This window comes from Amphibalanus amphitrite, unplaced genomic scaffold (assembly GCF_019059575.1).
Source record: "Amphibalanus amphitrite isolate SeventyFive unplaced genomic scaffold, NRLGWU_Aamphi_draft 000080F_arrow, whole genome shotgun sequence".
Taxonomy (NCBI): Eukaryota; Metazoa; Arthropoda; class Thecostraca; order Balanomorpha; family Balanidae; genus Amphibalanus; species Amphibalanus amphitrite.
In genome coordinates this window covers 706737-723597 of record NW_024881576.1, presented here as the reverse complement: position 1 = coordinate 723597, position 16861 = coordinate 706737, and the positions used below count along the sequence as shown (strand labels likewise).

Genomic DNA, 16861 nt, shown 5'->3' with positions numbered 1-16861 from the left:
GGCCCTCATACCCTAGATGGCCAGCTTTCAGTATATTGATCTGAGAGTAAAAATGCTTTGTTGCTGAGTCGATCCCTAACGGTACGCCAGCTCGTTAAAATGTAACATTCGCATCCCTCTCGGCGGTTGCCGGCTGGCCGAATGCTACCTAGGGACGAATTCGGGCGAAAAACTTGGTAGCTGACCAGCCGCGAACCATCCGCCTTCTGATTATGAGACAGGCATCTTATCCACTCGGCCGCGCTGTCAGCGGAAGTGAGGCGAGTATTAGACGAATATAATGCACACGGTAATATTACCGCGCCCTGGCCGCGTTCAAGCCCGGCCGCCGCTCAACCGGTAAAAATGCGTCGAAAACGGTACAATGATTGCTCTGTTTCTAAGAGCCCTTGATGACTTTTTGAAAATATTTTGGGTGTATATTGATCAGAAAAGAGTGCTCTTTCAATATATTAAGGACTTTTAGCCATAAGTCTACGTTATCAATATATTATGATGTTGTAAAGGTAAGCGTGCCTGTTTCACGTAAAACTCGCAATTTGTAAGCGTTTAATTATAAAGATGTGCTAGTGAATGGCCAAAAATATATATATTCTGAACAGGCCAGATCCTCTTTTAGTCCGTGAAATGCACCCCGTGTCATTCGAGTGCATCGTTTTCAAATGCCAACGTTTTTCCTGAAATGTGTAAAAAATGCCCGTTTTCTCGAGATTAGAGGCTATTTCTTTGCACGTGGTACATACCTAAGAAAAAAACTTATTGCATACGATAGACCCATCTCTTCTGTATCCATCAGTGAAAACCGCATGTCGCTGCGACTTACGGTTACCGAGATATAAGCTCGGGAAAGGAGCGCTGCAGGCCCGGTTTTCGCCCGTTGGCGGTTTTCGCCGGCCACGTGTTAAGCCTATGGGAGCACCCTTTTGCACGTGCCGACGGCGCACCCCTGGGCCGATCACCCCCAAATTTTAATACAAAGGTCGCCTCAACCCACAGATTCGACATGCCAAATTTCACGTCGCTACGTGCCGCCGTTCCGACGCAATAAGACACATAAGGCATGACACACGCACAGACAACTTATAATTCATAATATAGACTAGATGGCATGTTTTGCGCTATAACTTTATGTTTTGATTAAATTGGTTTTACGGATGCATTATGCTGGGTTAAAAATCGTTTTATTGGTATTATTTGGGTCCCTAGCCATACCCTACCTGCCCATACCCTACCCTGCCCATGCCCAACTTCTATCCTATCCTACCCATCACCTAACCATACTCTGCCCTGCCCATACCCTGCCCTGCCCATACTCTAACCCTGCCCATACCCTACCCTGCCCATACCCTACCCTGCCCATACCCTACCCGGCCCTCATACCCTAGATGGCCAGCTTTCAGTATATTGATCTGAGAGTAAGAATGCTTTGTTGCTGAGTCGATCCCTAACGGTACGCCAGCTCGTTAAAATGTAACATTCGCATCCCTCTCGGCGGTTGCCGGCTGGCCGAATGCTACCCAGGGACGAATTCGGGCGAAAAACTTCGTAGCTGACCAGCCGCGAACCAACCGCCTTCGGATTATGAGACAGGCATCTTATCCACTCGGCCGCGCTGTAAGCGGAAGAGGGGCGAGTATTAGACGAATATAAGGCACACGGTAATATTACCGCGCCCTGGCCGCGTTCAAGCCCGGCTGCCGCTCAACCGGTAAAAATGCGTCGAAAACGGTACAATGATTGCTCTGTTTCTAAGAGCCCTTGATGACTTTTTGAAAATATTTTGGGTGGATATTGATCAGAAAAGAGTGCTCTTTCAATATATTAAGGACTTTTAGCCATAAGTCTACGTTATCAATATATTATGATGTTGTAAAGGTAAGCGTGCCTGTTTCACGTAAAACTCGCAATTTGTAAGCGTTTAATTATAAAGATGTGCGAGTGAATGGCCAAAAATATATATATTCTGAAGAGGCCAGATCCTCTTTTAGTCCGTGAAATGCACCCCGTGTCATTCGAGTGCATTGTTTTCAAATGCCAACGTTTTTCCTGAAATGTGTAAAAAATGCCCGTTTTCTCGAGATTAGAGGCTATTTCTTTGCACGTGGTACATACCTAAGAAAAAAACTTATTGCATACGATAGACCCATCTCTTCTGTATCTGTTACCAACCAACCAAGCAAAAGATGGAAAATTGAATAACTTAGAAACAACCCTAAATAAACCAGAAGACCAAAGACCTAGAATACTTATGAAGAAAGTGTGTAACAATGGAAAGAAATCAAGATGAAATCTACAGAAGACCAAAGACCAAAACCTAACCTAACTAATGAATAGTTAGGGCAAACAACTAACTCTCGAGCAAACAACTAGACAAACAAACTCTCAAACTCTCGAGCAAACCACTAGTCCAATTCCAACAAGAGCGGACGAATCCTCCAGCGGGTCAAAGGGGGAGGGGGGCGGGGTATCAAGCCAAAACCGTGTCAATCCGAACTCCGAACCCTAAGAGCATCAACGACCAAGTGACGTGAAACTGGGCGGGTACCTCCGAAATCACTTACTCACCACGTGTAAACAAAAGAGACGTTTTAACGCACAAATCGCCGCACCACGCCGCTACCAAATAAATGGCAGCACAAACAGCGTAGTGAAAACTGGGCACGAAAGAGAAATACCCCTGTCCGCTAGGCGGCAGCACGTGTCAGACGACAATCAACCGCCGCCACACGAGCACAGCAGAGGGCAGCACGGCCAACTCGCCGGCCGCCCCAATGCCAAGTCTCAATCGCCAACATACTCCCCCCCGTGAAAGACGGGAATGTGAAATTCCGTCTTTCGCAACGACAACCATTGCAACTGGTACTTGGCCAAGCTTATCGGTCAGACTGGTACTAATCTGATAGAAGGCGTGGGTGTAAATCCAACATCCCATTTACCTTCGCAACAAACTAAACAAAACAGTCCAATCAACCAAAGCAACCAGTTGGATCAACTCAACCAACTAAACCTTAAGGCCAAACAACTTTTATCGAGACCAACCAAACAACTAAACGAAGAAGTTCTGCAAAGATCAGCAATATCAAATAGTGACAATGGATGTCACAACAAACCAAGCTCAGCAAGGAAGACAACAAATTAGAAATTAGCTGACAGAAGAAAGATTTGTCAAAGACGAATCAGCAAGTTCGCAGGAAGCTGCAAACATCACAAGACAAACGCGCTATCTGCATACTGCGAATCGAGGTGTCTACTCGAGTACCTCGAGGTCATGTAAACACTGTACCGCTCTCGTGCGAGTTCCTTTTGCGGTGCGGATGTCTGCGACTCTGACTACTCCGTCAGAGCCAGGATGCAGTTTTGACACCACTCCCATTTCCCACCGCAGTCGGGGCAAGCCGTCCTCCCGCACTAGCACGACCGAACCAACCTGCAATCGACCGCGCGACTTAAACCTACGTACGGCGTGCGGCAGACTTCGCAAATAATCGTTTTGCCACACTCTCAGCAGCCGCGCTCTCGGCAGCCACACACTCAGCAGCCGCGCTCTCGGCAGCCGAGCCATCGGCAGCCGCGTCATCGGAAGCCGACTCACAAGAGTTCTCAGGCAGCACCCCACCCACGTCTAGCTCGCCGAGCCAGCCGGGCCCCGAGAACCAGAAGGAGCAGCGGCTCAGATCCTCCGCAAAGACACCACGAGTGAGCAGATCCGCCGGATTGTCGCGCCCCGGGCAGTGAGCCCATCTCGCCGGATCCGTCAGACAATGTATGGTCGATACCCTGTTCCTCACAAATTGTTTCCATCTGGAAGGATCACCCCGAATCCACGCCAGTACGATCGTGGAATCCGTCCAGCATCTGTACACAGTCTCGGCAGACAGTTTCAGGGCCCGGCGAACGAAGTGAACCAGTCGGGCAGCGAGCAGAGCACCAAGAAGCTCAAGTCGGGGCAGGCTGACACGTTTCAGAGGGGCCACTCTCGCACGTGACATGACAAAGGGGGTAACGATGCTACCATCTCTCAAAGTCAAACGCAGATAAACTGCCGCCCCGTACCCCTTCTCGGACGCGTCTCCGAAAACGTGGATCTGGGCGTCAGACACCGCGCGCCACCCACCAACACAGTAACAACGGGGTACAGTCATCCCTTTGATCTCTTCCAATCCCCTCACCCATCTACAAAAACGCTCCCTGATCTCCTCTGGCACAGGGTCATCCCAACCGATACCCAGACGCCAGGTCTCTTGAAACAAGAGCTTCAGTGTCATGACGTAGGGGGACAAGAATCCCAGAGGGTCGAACATCCTAGCGACGAAAGACAAAATCACCCTCTTTGTCACCACCACATCGTCAGGAATACAAACTCCAGCAAAGGAAAACACATCATCACTGGGCCTCCACTCAACACCAAGAACCTTGTGGCATTCCTCATCATCAAGGCCAGACAAGGACGACGCTTTGTCCAGCACGACACGACTGTTCGAGCTCAGTTTGGTTAACTCCATACCAGCTTGAGCCAGAACCTCTTTCGCCTCAGTAAACAAAGTCAGTGCTTCCTCCTCGGAGTCGGCACCAGTCAGTAGATCATCCACATACATGTTATGTTCAAGTTCAGATATGGCAGTGGACGAGGGGAAGCCCTTCAAATGGTGTCGCAGAGTGGCAGCAAGGAGAAACGGGCTACTCTTGACACCAAAGGTGACCCTGGCAAAGCGCATCGTTCTCACAACACCATCCTGTCTCCACAGGAACCTCTGCACGTCCCTATCACGCTCACAGAGACCGATCATGAGGAACGCTTTACGGATATCAGCACAGACCGCGTACTGCCATCTCCTGAAGCGGAGGAGCACCTCCACCAGGTCAGGCAAGAGACACGGACCTGTCTCAAGGCAGTCATTCAGGCTCACGTGGTTGGGGCCCTTGGCTGACGCGTCAAACACTGGTCTGACCTTAGTGGTGGCGCTCGACTCTCGTACCACAGGTCTGTGAGGAAGATAGAAGACACCTTCTCTCACTATCTCTGACTTTGGAACTTCCTCTATAATGCCAAGAGACTCCATCTCCTGTAACGCAGCATCATACTCAGAGTGGAGCTGAGGATTTTTGTCAAGCTTCCTTTGCAAAGACTGCAACCTAACCTCGGCAGCCTTGAGATTGCTCTGCAGTTCATCAGCCCCCTGCCCTTTCCATGGAAGCTTCACCTCGTATCTTCCGTCCTGAAAGCAAATGGACGACTCAAAGTCTCTCAAAACGGGATTCCTTTCCAAATCGTCCTCCTCAGGTGCAATGCCCACCACGTCCAGGTCCCAAAATTGACGAAGTCGGGACTCATGCACATCAGTCATGACGAGCAGCTGGTGGCTCACGGTGGCATCGAGCTGCGAGGTACCACCCGAGGGACCGGACAGAACCCAGCCAAACACCGTCTGCTGGGCAACCGGGCCACCATCAGAGCGGAGACAACCTGTGCCCATCAGCTGCCAGTAGAAGTCAAGCCCAATCAAAATGTCTATCGTGCGCTGAACTCCCACCTGCGAGTCAGCCAACTCCAAATTTCCCAGGGAGGCCAGCACTTCCACAGGGATGCATGGTTGAACCAAGGGGGCACAAATTACCGGCACCTCTGCGGCGTCCACCACTACCTGCTCGGCAGCATTGGTACCATGCATTGCAAGCCTGAACACATGCCTTTGTCCATCCTTGCTCTCTTTACCACCAAAGGCAGCATAGGTGAGCTCCTCTGTCCTGAGATACTCAGGCTTGCATCGTTTCACAAGTGAAGAGGACACATATGAGCGGTTTGACCCAGAGTCAAACAGAAGAGTTGCCTTCACGTCACCATGCTTACCCCTGACAGTGACTGAGGCAGTGGGTAGCACAGCACTCAAGCTACCAGAAGTACAAGACAAATTCACATCAGTGGGTTTAGCACCCCTGGGAGCGGACTCTGCACTCTGGAAACACTTCACTACATGGTGTTTCCCCCCGCAGCTGTCACAGACAGCAGCGTACACTGCGGCCCTGTGGCCAGACTGCAGACATCTGAAGCACAGACCCTTGTTCCTGATCTCCAGATGCCTTTCATGAACAGGAAGCTTCAACAGCTCCGGACAACTAGCTGTTTTGTGACCCTTGTCACACATGCCACACCTAATCCCAGACTGTGCAGAGGCAGCAAGAGCTGCTGCAGTTGGAGGCAGCCCTTCCCGCTGCCGACCTCTCAGGCGAGTGACCACTCCAGCCGAGGAATGAGAAACCTTGTGACCAGCACGAGCTGGTGAACCACCTGCTTGGGCCAAGACACTAGCTCCAGTGGACCTCACACTAGTGCAGTGACCAGACCTTTCCTGTCTACGTATCTCACTGCTCAAAAATTGCAGAAGGTGAGACAGATCACCCTCATGCTGCTCAGAAGTCCGAGCCCACTCCATTCTCACCTCCGCAGGCAGCTTGGATAGAACAAGAGGGGTAAGTATTACTCCATACTTGTCCCCAGTGACACCAAGCGCTTCCAAACTGCGGATGTGGGACAACAAAGAGTCCTGCAGAGCTACCAAGTTGAGCTCAGTCAGGTTCAAAAGACTTTGTATGTGCAAAAAAATAAGCTTCTCGGGACGTCCATATCTCTGAGTGAGGATGTCAACAGCAGCACCATAGTTTGCTGCTGTCAGGGCCAGGCCTTCCACAGACTTTGCAGCCTCACCCTTCAAAAGGCTCCTCAGGTAAGCCAACTTCTGGACATCAGGCAAATCAGACTTATGTACACAAGCCTCAAACGACTCCCAAAAAAGTAACCATCTCTCAACATTCCCATCGAAGGTAGGTAGGCTTAGCTTCGGTAACTTCACCTCAGCTCCTGTACCAGTGTGACTGCTAGCACCAACACTACTAGCATCAGCTCCAGCCTGAGTTGCTGCAACCAGGCGAGCACGTTGCTTACAAACTAAGTCCCTATAAGTACCACTTTTCTCTATATCATCAAGAAGCTTATCCTCATCAATACTAGCCTCTACTGCTGCTTGGGCATCATCAAAGGTGGCCAAACGCTTATCAAACTCGGTGAGAGCAAGAGCAGCCTCAATCTGCCACTCAGCTGTCCTGTCAGCTACTCGAACAGAACACAATGACTCAATCTTATCACCAACTCTACTAAGCCACCCTTTGGCAGCTTTGCGAGATCTCTCTTCCGCCATGCTACCAAAGTGTGAGATGTACTTATAACTAACAGTGAACTGAAAACCAACTACACAAATATTCAAAGGTCCCTAATGATTCGGCACCACAAAAGACCAAAAGTCCAGTTTCCCGGGTATCCAGGCACCAATGTTACCAACCAACCAAGCAAAAGATGGAAAATTGAATAACTTAGAAACAACCCTAAATAAACCAGAAGACCAAAGACCTAGAATACTTATGAAGAAAGTGTGTAACAATGGAAAGAAATCAAGATGAAATCTACAGAAGACCAAAGACCAAAACCTAACCTAACTAATGAATAGTTAGGGCAAACAACTAACTCTCGAGCAAACAACTAGACAAACAAACTCTCAAACTCTCGAGCAAACCACTAGTCCAATTCCAACAAGAGCGGACGAATCCTCCAGCGGGTCAAAGGGGGAGGGGGGCGGGGTATCAAGCCAAAACCGTGTCAATCCGAACTCCGAACCCTAAGAGCATCAACGACCAAGTGACGTGAAACTGGGCGGGTACCTCCGAAATCACTTACTCACCACGTGTAAACAAAAGAGACGTTTTAACGCACAAATCGCCGCACCACGCCGCTACCAAATAAATGGCAGCACAAACAGCGTAGTGAAAACTGGGCACGAAAGAGAAATACCCCTGTCCGCTAGGCGGCAGCACGTGTCAGACGACAATCAACCGCCGCCACACGAGCACAGCAGAGGGCAGCACGGCCAACTCGCCGGCCGCCCCAATGCCAAGTCTCAATCGCCAACAGTATCCATCAGTGAAAACCGCATGTCGCTGCGACTTACGGCTACCGAGATATAAGCTCGGGAAAGGAGCGCTGCAGGCCCGGTTTTCGCCCGTTGGCGGTTTTCGCCGGCCACGTGTTAAGCCTATGGGAGCACCCTTTTGCACGTGCCGACGGCGCACCCATGGACCGATCACCCCCAAATTTTAATACAAAGGCCGCCCACGCCCAGAGATTCGGCATGCCAAATTTCACGTCGCTACGTGCCGCCGTTCCGACGCAATAAGACACATAAGACATGACACACGGATGGATGGATGGAGAACGCACGGACGACTTATAATTCATAATATAGATTGGCCCCGTTTTCCACCGACTGGCGAAGTCTGCGATTAGTCCCGAATCCGGCAGATAGCGTGGCGGAACCGTTCACTTAGTCCACCTTCTACCAACGAGAGGGCACATTTCGAGCGGCCATCAGTGTTGTCATCCATTAGCTTTTCCCAGCGGCTGGTGGTCGGCCACTCGCAGCTCTCGTGTGAGAGATACGCGCCGCGTGAGAGCGGCCCATGCCTCGATCCGTGCTCACCTGGCAAAGGTGAACAGCATCGCGCCGCCGTCTGATCTCAGAGACTGACCGCCGAGCTGCCTGGGCTGCACTCTGTGTACCTACCGTGTGCCGCCGCCGACCAGGGTGGTGGCATCGGCCGGATGCCCCGCGCCGTGTGCCCACACTCTTCGGTTCACTGGCGATAGCAAGGCCATCCCACCGGCCGCCCAGTCGACCGGCACACGGACAGCCGCTCGACCCTAACGGAGAGGCGCCGGATGCGGCAGAGGAGACAGGCTCGGGTCTCCGCAATGGTCTTACCCGAGTCAGGACAAAGGCAGAGAGCGGCTACTCGCAGGCAGTGGAGGCTACAAAGGCCCCGAGTTCAGCGCCGAAAACCTGGCCTCTGTTCCTTTCAGTCGGGTAGGCTAGCCTCCGTTCCTTCCAGTCGCTCAACATGAGCTACCGCTCCAACTGTTAGCCCCGTATGACCGACGGAGTTAACGGAGGTAGGTGTGCCTGCCTGGTTCGTGAATGGACTGGCTCAGTCGTGTGACCGAGCCAAAACTAGCGGTGTCAATGAGAGCTACCGTAACTTAATAAGCCGGTGCCGTAGGCGCTAGAAGCTACCATGTCATGTTTCTGATCAGCTGCTAGCTAGCTTGAAGTAAAGAAAATATTAGGGGCCGGTGACCACATGAATTGCTAACCAAAAGATATAACCCTCGCCGGCCGAGGGGGGGGGGGGGGGTGCCGCCCCCCATAGGGTTTTTTCGCGATAGCTCCGAACACGCTGGCGATAGAGAGCTGAAACTTGGCATACCTGACCTTTGATCCAAGCCGGATCTTTTGACACCAAACGCATTTTTGGGTCAGGTCAGGTCACTGACCTATGACGTCATAAGTGAACCTCTGCACGGTCTTCAGATGTCGCAACTTCGCAACGCCCTCACTGCCAGAGTAGATGTCACAGGGAAATGAAACTTGCAGGATCTAGTATCCATTATGAGTCCCACAATTTGTATATCTCGGATTTTTCCTAAAGGTCATATGAGGTCAGGTCATTTTCGTGACCTCACCATTATAAGTCAATGGGGAAAAATGAAAACTGCTATTCTGGCGCCGGGAACGATCTCCAACTATCTCAAGCACACATAATCGTGATTTGATGCACTCCTTGCAAGGTTAGATGCGTCACTTTTGCAATGTTGACCTTGCGTGACGTCATTTATGACGTCATCAAGGTCATACTAGTTTTTCGTCAATAACTCTTGATCAAATTGAGCTAGCGAGTCGGGAAAGCCACCAATGGACTCAGGAAGGCCTGCCGAATCGAATGATATGCGACATGACCTCTTTCGACCAGCTTCGTGACCTGGGGGTGTTGACCTGACCTTGACTTGAGGTCAACACCCCAAGTTGACCTGACCCGGACAAAAAGTATATCATTCGACGCGCCTGAGCGAGGCGAACACGATGCTGCCAAATTCGGCGCTTTGCGGCCGTTTTTTGCGAAGTTATTCACCAAAAACTGAACCGTACCTTGGGGCACTTGACCTGACCTCAGAGGTCACCGGTTGATCTAGGACCTTAAAATCGGGTACCAATCTCTGCGTCTCGTAACGGCGCACACGCTCGTTTTTTCCGCGACGCGCTAGCTCCACCAGGGGCGAAACGGCGAGGGGGGGGGGGGTCGTACCCGCGCCCCCCCTCGGCCGGCGCGTATGTAGAAAACCAATAGGTCCGGCGAGGGATAAGTCAACTATGGGTTCTGACGTGCCAGCATCACATACCGGATAGATTATTGTGGGTGCGCTAATTTTGGTCGGCAATTGTCCGTGTCAGAACGTTAAATAAAAGTCAGGCGGGTAGCCGGTTCTGACGGTTTCAGGCGTATGTAGTAGTGGCGATATCAGATGACAGATTGTTAGCTGTCGGATGGAGGCCGGTAATGACGTTATCAACTTTGCGTTAGTGATTGCTTGTTTGTGGATTTCGGTAGACAGTAGACACCGAACTCGGTTGTTTTCCAGCTGACGCCGGTGCCCGTCTCCCATCCCACGCCCCTCGGGTGCGGGGACGGGGTAATGGGTGTCCGTGTAGCTGTCCTCTCTAACGCGGAACAGCCCCGTCAGCCGCCCAGCCCAGGTTTAGGATCTGTCCGAACTGTGGGCTGATGTTTTCCAGCTTGGCAGGACGGGGCGTGGCTGGAGAATTCCATGCCAAATAAATAGGGTAGCCTGGGGCAAGACGCCCCAGATAATTTATTTTGCTACATAAATTTTGTCCCACATCACCTGGAAGGCCAAATTTGTGCTCAATGCGTTCTTTGAACATTTTACTTTAAATTGCACCCCTCAAATTGATTCACTTATGGTCGGACTCCAAGCTAGGAAGTGATTTGTGAAGCAACTGCAAATGGGGCATTTTGCCCCAACCCCAGGGCAAAACGCCCCACGGCCTGGGGCAAGTAGCCCCATACTTTAGATTAAAGATTTAACCCTATTCCTGGCGGGGGGGGCCTCAGGAGCCCCCCCTGAGGTTTTTTGGTTATTTCTCCCAAACGCGTTGAGCTAGGAAGCTCAAATTTTCTGACTTTTCCTAAAAGGCTTCTACGCAACATGTCTAAAAATTTTGAGTTGATCTGACCTCAGGTCAGGTCACCAGAGGCGGTTTGGTGACCCTACCTCAGAAAAGTTTGCAATCACGCCAGAGCTAGAGTTTTTGACCGATCAATTTCTTCTCTTCAGGCTTTAGTTAGGGTACCAGTATGTGCAATTTGTTTATCTCGGAATTTTGATATCGGTGACCTAAGGTCAGGTCAGTTTCGCGACCTCCCCATTATAAGTCAATGGGGGAAAAATCAACTCCCTGTTTTTACCACTAAAACGGGTCGGAATGGCCCCATATACCATACATGACTTCATATACGATCAACCTTCACTATCTTGAGGTCTGTTTTGCTGTTGGGCAGCTGTGAGGTCATGTGACGTCATCAAAGGTCACCAAAGGTTTTTGGCCAATAACTCCGTACAGGAACAAGATACAGACGCGTGGATGGTCTCATTGTGTTCAGCTCGTCAAGACGCATCGAATGATATACATGATGACCTCGAGGTCACGTGACCTAAGGTCAACCTTTGACCTTGACCTTTCGAGGTCAACATATATATCATTCGATGCGGATTGACGAGAGGATCACGATGATGCCCTTAGTTTGTTCCTATCTTGACTAATTCGAAAGTTATTCGAGAAAAACTCTCTCCATATCTAGCGCCGCCATTTTGACTTTTTCGACCCCTGTGACGTCATCTTTGACCTGACCTGAAAATGACCTTAGTAAAAATTGTAGATCTTGACCGTGCGTATCCGATGCCGTTTACCGTTTGTCGCTGCGATGTGTAGTTTTTGAGATCTGAAGGGGGGGCCGAATCGGCCCCCCCCCGCCAGTTTCTTGTCCCGGCGGAGCCCGCCAGGAATAGGGTTAACATGGTAGTTGGCATAAATCTTATGTGAGAGGTCCGTTAGACCTCTGGAGGCACGGCACTGAAGTTAGCACATTCCATCCTGTCAGGTGCTCAGCTATGACACGATTGCATGAGCAGGTTTTTCACCTACCTCATAAGACCAAATAATAAATTATTGCAATGCAAATGTTAACAAAATACTTCCTTTGCCATCCAGTTGCTGAGAAAAATACACATAAAGGCATAGAAACTTACTGTTCGCCAGCTACCGAACATTAGAAAGTGGGTAGCCCGAACAACACATGAGGTAAAACGCCCCTGGGGCTTTTTGCCCCGCGACCTACTGGGGCGTTTTACCCCATCATGTAGTTCGGTCAGAGAACAACGCCTTGCACTCCAGCAAGACATGATTTAAAACGAACCAACCCGGCATGATAAGCGTTAGACAATAGTTGTTCAAAATACATAAAAGTCGTTAACTTAATGTGGACTATAAAAGAACGCCATGATACATAATCTGACAACAAAACATAAAAATCACTCAAAAAACACATTTTTGGCTATGTCTCCCTAAAGAGTCATCACAATTTCTTTCCAGTTTGCTCATATAATGATCATATAGTGCACGTTTTATAGAAGAGATGATGTTTCCCCAGAACCCTGCCAGTTCCGAGAAACATCGGTGAGGCGTTTTACCTCGGCGGGGCGACTTGCCCCGGTCTACCCTACACAGCCGTGCTATTTTTAAATGGCAAACTTTATATGCAACGATAGCGCTAACCCAACCAGTGAACTGTAGTGGCATTATATTTGACAGAAATATTATCTATATTATGAATTATAACATGTCTGTACGATCTCCATCCATCCGTCATGTCTTATGTGTCTTATTGCGCCTGAAAGGCGCCGCGTAGCGACGTGAAATTTGGCATGCCGAATCTGTGGGCGTGGGCGGCCTTTGTATTAAAATTTGGGACGGATTGGTCCAGGGGTGCGCCGTCGGCACGTGCAAAAGGGTGCTCCCATAGGCTTAACACGTGGCCGGCGAAAACCGCCAACGGGCGAAAATCGGGCCTGCAGCGCTCCTTTCCCGAGCTTATATCTCGGTAACCGTAAGTCGCAGCGACATGCGGTTTTCATTGATGGATAAAGAAGAGATGGGCCTATCGTATGCAATAAGTTTTTTTCTTAGGTATATACCACGTGCAATGAAATAGCCTCTAATCTCGAGAAAACGGGCATTTTTTACACACTTCAGGAAAAACGTTGGCATTTGAAAACGATGCATTGGAATGACACGGGATGTATTTCACGGACTACAAGAGGATCTGAACTATTCAGAAAACATATATTTTTGCTCATTCACTCGCACATTTTTATAATTAAACGCTTACAAATTGCGAGTTTTACGTGAAACAGGCACGCTCACCTTTACAACATCATAATATATTGATAACGTAGACTTATGGCTATAAGTCCTTAATGTATTGAAAGAGCACTCTTTTCTGATCAATATCCACCCAAAATATTTTCAAAAAGTCATCAAGGGCTCTAAGAAACAGAGCAATAATTATACCGTTTTCGACGCATTTTTACCGGTTGAGCGGCGGTGGCCGGACTTGAACGCGGCACCGGCGCAGTAATATTACCGTGTGCTTTATATTTGTCTAATAGTCGTCATTCAGACGCTGACGGCGTGGCCGAGTGGATAAGATGCCAGTCTCCAAATCCGAAGGCGGATGGTTCGCGGCCGGTCAGCGACAAAGTTTTTCGCCCGAACTCGTCCCTAGGTAGCATTCGGCCAGCCGGCAACCGCCGAGAGGGCTGCGAATGTTACATTTTAACGAGCTGGTGTACCGTTAGTGATCGACTCAGCAACAAAGCATTCTTACTCTCAGATCAATATACCGAAAGCTGGCCATCTAGGGTATGAGTACTAAGTAGTGTATGGGCAGAGTAGACATGGGCAGGGTAGGGTATGGTTAGGTGACTGGTAGGATAGGGTAGAAGTTGGGTATGGGGCGGGTAGGGTATGGGCAGGGTAGGATAATGGCAGTGTTAGAGTATGGGCAGGGCAGGGTATGGGCAGGGCAGGGTATGGGCAGGGCAGAGTATGGTTAGGTGATGGGTAGGATAGGATAGAAGTTGGGTATGGGCAGGATAGGGTATGGGCAGGTAGGGTATGGACAGGGTAGGGTATGGGTAAGGACCCAAATAATACCAATAAAACGATTTTTAACCCAGCATAATGCATCCGTAAAACCAATTTAATCAAAACATAAAGTTATAGCGCAAAACATGCCATCTAGTCTATCTATACTAGTCTATCTATATTATGAATTATAACATGTCTGTGCGTGCCTGCGTCTGTCAGGACTTATGTGTCTTATTGCGCCTGAAAGGCGCCGCGTATCGGCGTGAAATTTGGCATGCCGAATTTGTGGGCGTGGGGGGCCTTTGTATTAAAATTTGGGCGTGATCGGGCCAGGGGTGCGCCGTCAGCACGCGCTCGCGTGCGCCATAGGGTTAACACGGGAAACGGTCAAATCGAAGATCGGGCGAAAACCGGCCTGCGGCGCCCACTTCCCGGGCCCAAAACTCGGCGACAGATTGCCGTAGCGAGGTGGGGTTGCCACCACTGGATAGAGGAGAGCTGGGCCTAGCGTATTGATATGGTTTCATAGTATAGCACGCGCCACGTGCAAGACAGCACCCCCGGTTGTGAAAAAATGACCGATTTCATGCATTGTGGGAAGAAAACCGATGCCGCTGGAAAACGGCTTGACGGAATGAAATCGGTGTTGTATCATTTTGCAGACAAAGGTACGTGTAATAATAGGAAAGCAAATAAAAAGTGACGATCCGTACTATTTCTTTAATAATGAAAAATTAATTTGAAAATTTGATTTTTACGGAGCGCGATGTCCTTTACAACACCAAAACGTATTGAAAACGATGATCAATCGTTATGAAACCTACATATTCGGAAAGAGCATTCTTTTCTGACCAATATCCACCCAAAATATTATCGAAAAGTCAATAAACTTTTGTGAAAATGACTCAAGCATGCGACCGTGTTTTGATAACGTTACGCGTATTTTCCGACGAAATCGGATCGGTGGCTTCGGCAGGCAGGCCCAGGCAGGCCATTGAACCTTTGACAACAAACGGTAGCGGAAGGCACCTCTCGCCAGGGGAATTCGCCAGTAAATAAAATAAATTTATTCTTGCAATAACTCAGCCGCTACCGGGCCGATTGTGCTGAATTTTGGGACTGTCAACGGCCACATATCGAACGACACATTACCATATGTAGGGTGCTAAATGCTAATGCACGTGCACACCTGGAAAGGAGCAGTTTCCTATCTCAAGAACGGCTGGGCCAATTTCTCTCAAACTTGGTACACACTACAGAACCCGTAAAATCAATTAAATACCATACAGTTATCGCGCAAACATGGCCATCTAGTCTATATTATGATTTATAAGTTGTCCGTGCGTGCGTGCGTGCGTCATGACTTATGTGTCTTATTGCGCCTGAAAGGCGCCGCGTATCGACGTGAAATTTGGCATGCCGAATCTGTGGGCGTGGGCGGCCTTTGTATTAAAATTTGGGCGTGATCGGACCAGGGGTGCGCCGTCGGCACGCGCTCGCGTGCGCCATAGGGTTAACACGGGAAACGGTCAAAACGAACATCGTACGAAAACCGGCCTGCGGCGCCTGCTTCCCGGCTGTATAAATCGGCAACGGAGGGTCGCAGCGAGAAGCGGTTTTCACCACTGGATAGAGGAGAGATGGAACTAGCGTATTGACATGGTTTCATAGTATAGCACGCGCCACGTGCAAGACAGCACCCCCGGTTGTGAAAAAATGACCGATTTCGTGCATTGTGACGGGAAAATCGATGCCGCTGGAAAACGGCTTGACGGAATGAAATCGGTGTTGCATCATTTTGCAGACAAATGTACGTGTAATAACAGGAAAGCAAATAAAAAGTGACGATCCGTACCATTTCTTTAATAATGAAAAATTAATTTGAAAATTTGATTTGCCCGGAGCGCGATGTCCTTTACAACACCAAAACGTATTGAAAACGATGAACAATCGTTATGAAACCTACATATTCGGAAAGAGCATTCTTTTCTGACCAATATCCACCCAAAATATTATCGAAAAGTCAATAAACTTTTGTGAAAATGACTCAAGCATGCGACCGTGTTTTGATAACGTTACGCGTATTTTCCGACGAAATCGGATCGGTGGCTTCGGCAGGCGGGCCCAGGCAGGCCATTGAACCTTTGACAACAAACGGTAGCGGAAGGCACCTCTCGCCAGGGGAATTCGCCAGTAAATAAAATAATTTAATTCTTGCAATAACTCAGCCGCTACCGGGCCGATTGTGCTGAATTTCGGGACTGTCAACGGGCACATATCGAACGACACATTACCATATGTAGGGTGCTAAATGCTAATGCACGTGCACACCAGGGAAGGAGTAGTTTCCTATCTCAAGAACGGCTGGGCCAATTTCTCTCAAGCTTGGTACACACTACAGAACCCGTAAAATCAATTAAATACCATACAGTTATCACGCAAACATGGCCATCTAGTCTATATTATGATTTATAAGATGTCTGTGCGTGCCTGCGTCTGTCATGCCTTATGTGTCTTATTGCGCCTGAAAGGCGCCGCGTATCGGCGTGAAATTTGGCATGCCGAATCTGTGGGCGTGGGCGGCCTTTGTATTAAAATTTGGGGGTGATCGGACCAGGGGTGCGCCGTCAGCACGCGCTCGCGTGCGCCATAGGGTTAACACAGGAAACGGTCAAATCGACGATCGGGCGAAAACCGGCCTGCGGCGCCCACTTCCCCTGCCCAAAACTCGGCGACAGATTGCCGTAGCGAGG

At 49.5% G+C, this 16861-nt stretch overlaps 1 protein-coding gene across 1 annotated transcript in view; it reads left to right on the top strand.

Annotated features, from left to right (window-relative positions):
- LOC122379544 (peripheral-type benzodiazepine receptor-associated protein 1-like) overlaps positions 1-16861 on the top strand; it is a 144710-nt gene that overhangs the window by 53825 nt on the left and 74024 nt on the right. The window lies entirely within an intron of this gene.